The sequence below is a fragment of the Dipodomys merriami genome, unplaced genomic scaffold (assembly GCF_024711535.1).
Source record: "Dipodomys merriami isolate MVZ:Mamm:240054 unplaced genomic scaffold, mDipMer1.0.p SCAF_1, whole genome shotgun sequence".
NCBI classification, from domain to species: Eukaryota; Metazoa; Chordata; class Mammalia; order Rodentia; family Heteromyidae; genus Dipodomys; species Dipodomys merriami.
Genome location: NW_027202270.1, coordinates 34,450,396 through 34,456,825, shown reverse-complemented (window position 1 = coordinate 34,456,825; position 6,430 = coordinate 34,450,396). Strand labels below are relative to the sequence as shown.

Below are 6,430 nucleotides of genomic sequence, written 5' to 3'. Positions count from 1 at the left end.
TTTCCAACATACTGTATTATGAGTATCGCTGTAGCATTGGTTTGTCCTTTGTGCTTTGTCTCACCATTTTCTTGTTCCCCTTCCCTTCCTTATTTCAGATAAACATATGTACAATATCCAGGGTACCAAAATCAAACACAGTGACAACAAGGGATAAAAGAAAAAACCATGAAAGAAGAAAAAAGAAATCATATAGAACATCAAAAACAACAACAACAAAGAGAAACCTCCTATTTCTCTGTCTTGGAGTTCATTTTGCTTAGCATCGTCTCATATGGTTTTATGTCCACAGCGATTGAGCTATTCTGCTCATCTGCTAGGATTATCCTAGACATATATTAATTATTACAAATGAAGGAACCCATGGGATCTGTGTTTCTCTGGGTCTGGCTTACTTCATTTAATAAGATTTTTTTCAAGTCTTTCCATTTCCTTACAAAAGGGGCAGTGTCATTCTTTCTGATGGAAGCATGGAATTTCATTGTGTGTGTGTGTGTGTGTGTGTGTGTGTATGAATATATATGTGTTATATATATGTGGTGTCTATGTATATACATATATGTATATTTTCTTTTTTTAAATAAGTTTATTATTGTGAAATACTATTCAGAGGGGTCACAGTTACATGAGCAAGGTAATCAGTACATTTCTTACCAAGCACTGTTGCCTCCTCCTTTGTTTTCCCCCACCATCCCTTGCCTCCCACCTCCTCACCTACACTCCCCACCTCCAGCCTAGGCTGTAAAGTTCATTTTTCAACATAGCATCTTGTACATCTCATTGTTGCAATGGGTCCACCTGTATCCCTATTTAAACAATTTGTTTTTCCCTTCCCCTCCCCAAATTATACCAACATCAACTACAGTGAAAATAGGGGCTATACCGTGGGGGAGGGACATACAAAGCAACAAAAAATCACATGGGGGGCTAGGAAGGTGGCTCAGTGGTAGAGCACTTGCCTTGCATGCATGAGGCCCTGGGTTCTATTCCTCAGCACCACATACGCAGAAAGAAAAAAGCCGGAAGTGACTCTGTGGCTCAAGTGATAGAGCACTAGCCTTGATCTGAAGAGCTGAGGGACAGCGCCCAGGCCCAGAGTTCAGGCCCCATGACTGGACCTCCCCCCCCAAAAAAAATCACATAGTATTTTATAAATATGTGAGAAACAATAGCAAGCAAGAAAAAAAAACACTTGTGTCCCTATCTTGGCATTTGTTTCGCTTAACATCATCTTATCTGACCTTTTCTATTGTCCTAGACATATACTAATTATTGCAAATAAGAGAAACCATGGGACCTATGTTTCTTTGGGCCTGGCTTACTTCACTTACTATATTTTTTCCCCAAGTCTTTCCATTTCCTAACAAATGGGTTAATGTCATTCTTTCTGATGGAGGCATAGAATTCCTATATATATATATATATATATATATATACATATATATATATACACACACACACATATATATATATATATATATATATATATATATATATACATACATACATACCACATTTTCTTGATTCATTCATCTACTGAGAGGCATCTGGGTTGGTTCCATATCTTAGCTATGTAAATAATGCTTCAATAAACTTGGTTGCCCTGGTAGCTTTAGTATGGTCTTGTTTGTGATTGTTTGGGTAAATGTCCAAAAGTGGGATTGCTGGGTCATAGGGGAGTTCTATGTGGAGTCTTTTGAGGAACTTATATACATTATCTTGATCCATTCATCTACTGGGGGACATCAGGATTGGTTCCATATCTTAGCTACATTAAATAATGCTGTGTTAAACATAGTTGTGCTGGTAGCTTTAGTATGGTCTTGTTTGTGATCATTTGGATAAATGCCCAGAAGTTGTCCTTATATTTTCTAAAGAGAATAAATCAGTTATGGAAAATAACTGATATATGAGGTTACATACTAGGTTGCAAAAAAATAGTCTCAGATGAGATGTTATGGTAGGGGGTAAGAATGTTATGTTTTGGTATCTTCAGCTCTTTGTTTTGTATTTTGTTTTCAAGATAGACAAGCAAAGTTTTGTCTGTACTGTTCTTGAAGTCATGATCCTCCTGCCTCTACTGCCTGAGTAGATGAGATTATAGGAATATGCCACCATGCTTGATGAATGCTACATTTTTGATTTTGGCAATATCTTTGCATTTAGAACAACCTGTTTAAGTATAGAAACATTGGTATGTGATTTACTGTACTTAGAATATCATATAAAACCTAAAATAGTTCTTACTGACTCTGAATGATTTACTATTGCTGGATCCCTAACCATGGAAGACTTAAATACCATGACTTCACTTTGAAATAACAGGCAGGTAGAATAAATTGACTTAGATTGTCAATTCCCAAGTCTGCAGAGTGCTCTAGTGCTACCAAATATAAAAGTTAAGCAAATTTTTGGTCTGACAGGTGACTACAATCTCTTTCCCATGCTTCAGACACAGAATGTACTTTCTAATAGCCTTCCTTCATTTCTGATTCAAGTCCTTTGAATTGATATAAAAGCATTTAATGGCTTTTAAAGGGATAGCCCCTTAAAACTCTTCAGTAAGTAGTAAAGCCAGCTCACTATCTACCAGAAGCAAATTTTACTGAATCTCAAAGGACCTGAGTTATTTCTGTAGCTCTGCAGGGACTAGGAAGATGACCTTGCTTTTTACTCTCTGGTGACTTTGTTTGTCATTATCAATATATAAAATCTGGATAATCGTCTTCCCACTGGCACATCTCATGGGAAGGGTGAGCAGACAGATGTTTTTCTATCTTCAAAATGCTGGAATAGAAAATTTCTTCATGAATATAAAAGAGTATAGCCACTGCCTTTGACCCTGGATGCTCTGCTTGCGTTTGATGCAATGTGATTACAGCACATTCTTCCTTCAATGCTTAAAAACATCTAGCTGAAAATGTTAACTCAGGACTTGTTTCTGGAATGGCTTCTGCATGTAGCTGTCATGACAGGCTCTAAGAAGAGAAGAAAGCAGGCTGACGTTAAAAGCAGATCTGGAGTTTACAATGAGCAGTATGTGCTGGTGTCTGCCCCAAGTGTCTGATACAGAAAAGCAAGAACTTAGATGTGCACTTGCAGAATAAATTCAAAGCGATTGTACATGTCGATATACCCATATACCAGCTGTGCTCAGCGTACAGCTAAGTCGTTTGACCCTGTTAAGCATTCCTGTCTTGAATTTATATCCAGGGGGTTTCAAACCTTTAGGACAATAACAAATTGAAGTGGACCTTCTTAGAATTAACTGATGCTGGTCTGTCATGTGGCTGCAGGCATGGTTGCAGAGGCTGGCAATGATCAGTCCCTCTAATGGTTAGCGAAAGCACTTAATTGGATACTGAGATGTGATTGGGATGAAATGTCAAGGAGAAAGTGAGAAATTCAAGGTTGTTGATCTGCCTAGTCTTATTTTAAAAGAATTATGTGCTGGCAAGATCTGGCTTTAGCATTCTGGATTTGGCATTAAAAAGGAGTTTCAGGACTTAATGGCTTTAGCCATGGAGTCAAAACTATATCAAAGGTAATTACTTCCTATTTTTGGCCATGCTAGGAGAAAACGTTTAACAAATAAAAGCTTACTTGAGGAGCACTAACATGATAGTTACAGGTATATTATGTGCATTACAAAATGAATTGAAAAATATTAGAATAGTGATTTTCATGAAAAGAAAACACAAGAAATTATTATTATTTGAATGACTCACCAAATGTATAGTAACTTTAAAATGGCATTTCTGATAATTAAAAAAATGAGTAGATATACTGTTTCAGCATTTTAGATGTTGACTTGATATTGATATTTAGTCTCTCAACACTTTAAATAGTATGTGTGATGTTAAAGCCCTCTTCACATTAATATGTTTATTTCTAATTAATGACACAACCACCTGACTTTTATTACAGAGAAGCTGTTGCAGTATGAGAATAAAGTTTTTAATTTTTTTTATTTCTATTTATTACTGCGCATGCTAGTTGTGATAAGAGAGAAACCTTTAAGTTTGTTCTTCTGAATGTGCAGCCCCATTAGTACTAAGTAACACTTGAGCAAGAAGCAGTGATTTTCAGAAGAATCAGGTCTCCATTTAACAGCATTCAACAGCAGCACAGATGATTATTTAATAACCAAGGCACCAACGGTTATTTTTTTATTTCTATAAATTTAAGGCTCAGGAGAACTACCAAACAAAGAACTAATGATGGCCTTTGGGTAGGTGTTAGAGCTAAGCTTATGACACTAAATCTGCTTCAGAATAGTCTTTCAGATTTGATCACTGGAGTAAGAGATTACTTAAAAAAATATTACCTCTAAGGTTAGTTTTACCTTTCTCCCATGGTCACTACAAACACTAATTAAGACAGTTTTTTTTAATATTAAAACAGTCACTATAGAACTGACATACAGTATTTGCTAAGCAAATAAGACCTCCTTTCTTCTTCATGTCCTCTTCCAGCTGTACTATATGACTTTAACTCCTTCTGCCATCTCCCAGGGTGGAGGTCAGTTGCTTGGTTATGGACTATCATGAGTTACCATTGAATTCAGGCAAAGAAATACTGAGTAGAACTTAGGTGTTAGGCATTCTCTACTGCTTAGTTTTTCTGTAATTGTTTTTTATTCTAGATTCCAAATATAATAATAATTATGTGGCTATTACAGGGATTATAGTAGTGTTTTATTCCCCAAGTTCTGAACCAATAGCTTTATTTAAACTCTGATTTTGGTTTGACCTTCACCCAACTAAAAGTCAGATAAACAACATGTGGCAGGATGCCATAGAATGTTCTCCAAACTGTTGTTAGAGAATGCTTCATTCACATGAATAGATTGTGGTCATTAGAATAGAACTAACCCGAACATTAATCACCGATTGAGTCTGACTTCATTTCTACAAAGGAGCAAGATTACGATCACTTTCTTTGTGAATTTCTGAATTGCTAGCAATGTAGTACAAACTGATTTCAGCTGTTTGGTGAGACTAAATTTTACAGAGAAATAGTTTCAGAATGACTTTCTTTTAGTCCTTGAGAACAAATCTAAATGTTAGGTAGTTTGTAATATTATTCAAACATATGAGATACACAAGTGATTACAGATCAAATCTAGTATAAATAGTATTGGAAGGAATACTTTTGCAAAGAATTGTTTTTTATTATATATATATTATTGTAAAGATTCTGTAGAGAAAGATTACAGTTACATGAGTAAGGTAATGAGTACATTTCCTATTGAGCATTGCTACCCTCTCCTTTGGTTTTCCCTATCATCCTTTCCCTCCTTACCTCCCCAACTCCTCCCTCCCCCCAAGTTGTAAAGTTTGTATTCAACATAGTGTCTTGTACATCTCATTCTTACAATGGGTCAACCTGTACCCTTATTTCAGCATTTTGTTATTTTCCTTCCCCTCACCAAATTAGAAAAATGTATATACGAGATGTAGAGCACCGGAATCAAATACAGTGAAGACAGGGGTTATACCATGGGGGAAGAACATACAAAAGAAACAAAAAATCACCAAGTACATTAAAAACAACAGCAACAAAGATAAAACCTCTTGTGTCCCTATCTTGGGCTTCATTTTGCTTAGCATCATCTTAGTTTTCAATTAGCAATAATCGCGCCTCGGATAAACCTCATTGGCTACGATACTGCCACTGCGCAAAGCTGCTTAGCATCATCTTAAATAGTCATCTGTACATAATTTTTGAAATTTTCTGCTTGTCTCAGACATATACTAGTTATTGAAAATAAGGGAAACCATGGGACCTATGTTTCTTTGAGCCTGGCTTTCTTCACTTAATATATATTTTTTCAAGTCTTTCCATTTCCTAACAAATGGGGTAATGTCATTCTTTCTGATGGAGGCATAGAATTCCCCCCCCCCCCACCACATTTTCTTGATCCATTCACCTACTGAGGGACATCTGGATTGGTTCCATATCTTAGCTATGGTGAATAATGCTGCAATAAACACAGTTGTGCTGGTAGCTTTAGTATGTCCTTGTTTCAGATTGTTTGGGTAAATGCCCAAAAGTGGAATTGCGGGGTCATAGCAGAGCTCTATGTGTAGTCTTTTGAGGAACCTCCATATTTTTGTAAAGAATTCTGATGCTATTTATTAGATAGCTATTATATCTATATCCATATAATTGGGAAAGTTTCTAGAGAAATATTTTCTAAGTAAATGTTCAGAGGTTGATATTAAAGTTCCATAGAAAAAACTTACTATCAATGATATATAATGTTTCCTTTTTATGCATGCTGGAGTTTAGCAATTCTTAAATAACACATGTTAGTGTATGCTACTTGTTTTGGAAACATCTGTATTTTACTCATTGAAAGTCAACAAATGGTATTGTAGAGGGGAGAATTCAGAATGCTGTGGGTCATGGTGTGAGATATTGTATT

The 6,430-nt window shown here is 36.0% G+C and overlaps 1 non-coding gene across 1 annotated transcript; it reads right to left on the bottom strand.

The window, feature by feature from the left end:
- Nucleotides 1–5,544: 5,544 nt before the first annotated feature.
- LOC138835566 (U4 spliceosomal RNA) lies at nucleotides 5,545–5,688 on the bottom strand. Its single transcript, XR_011374651.1, has one exon. It is a non-coding gene; the product is annotated as a U4 spliceosomal RNA (small nuclear RNA).
- Between the last annotated feature and the right edge of the window lie 742 nt (nucleotides 5,689–6,430).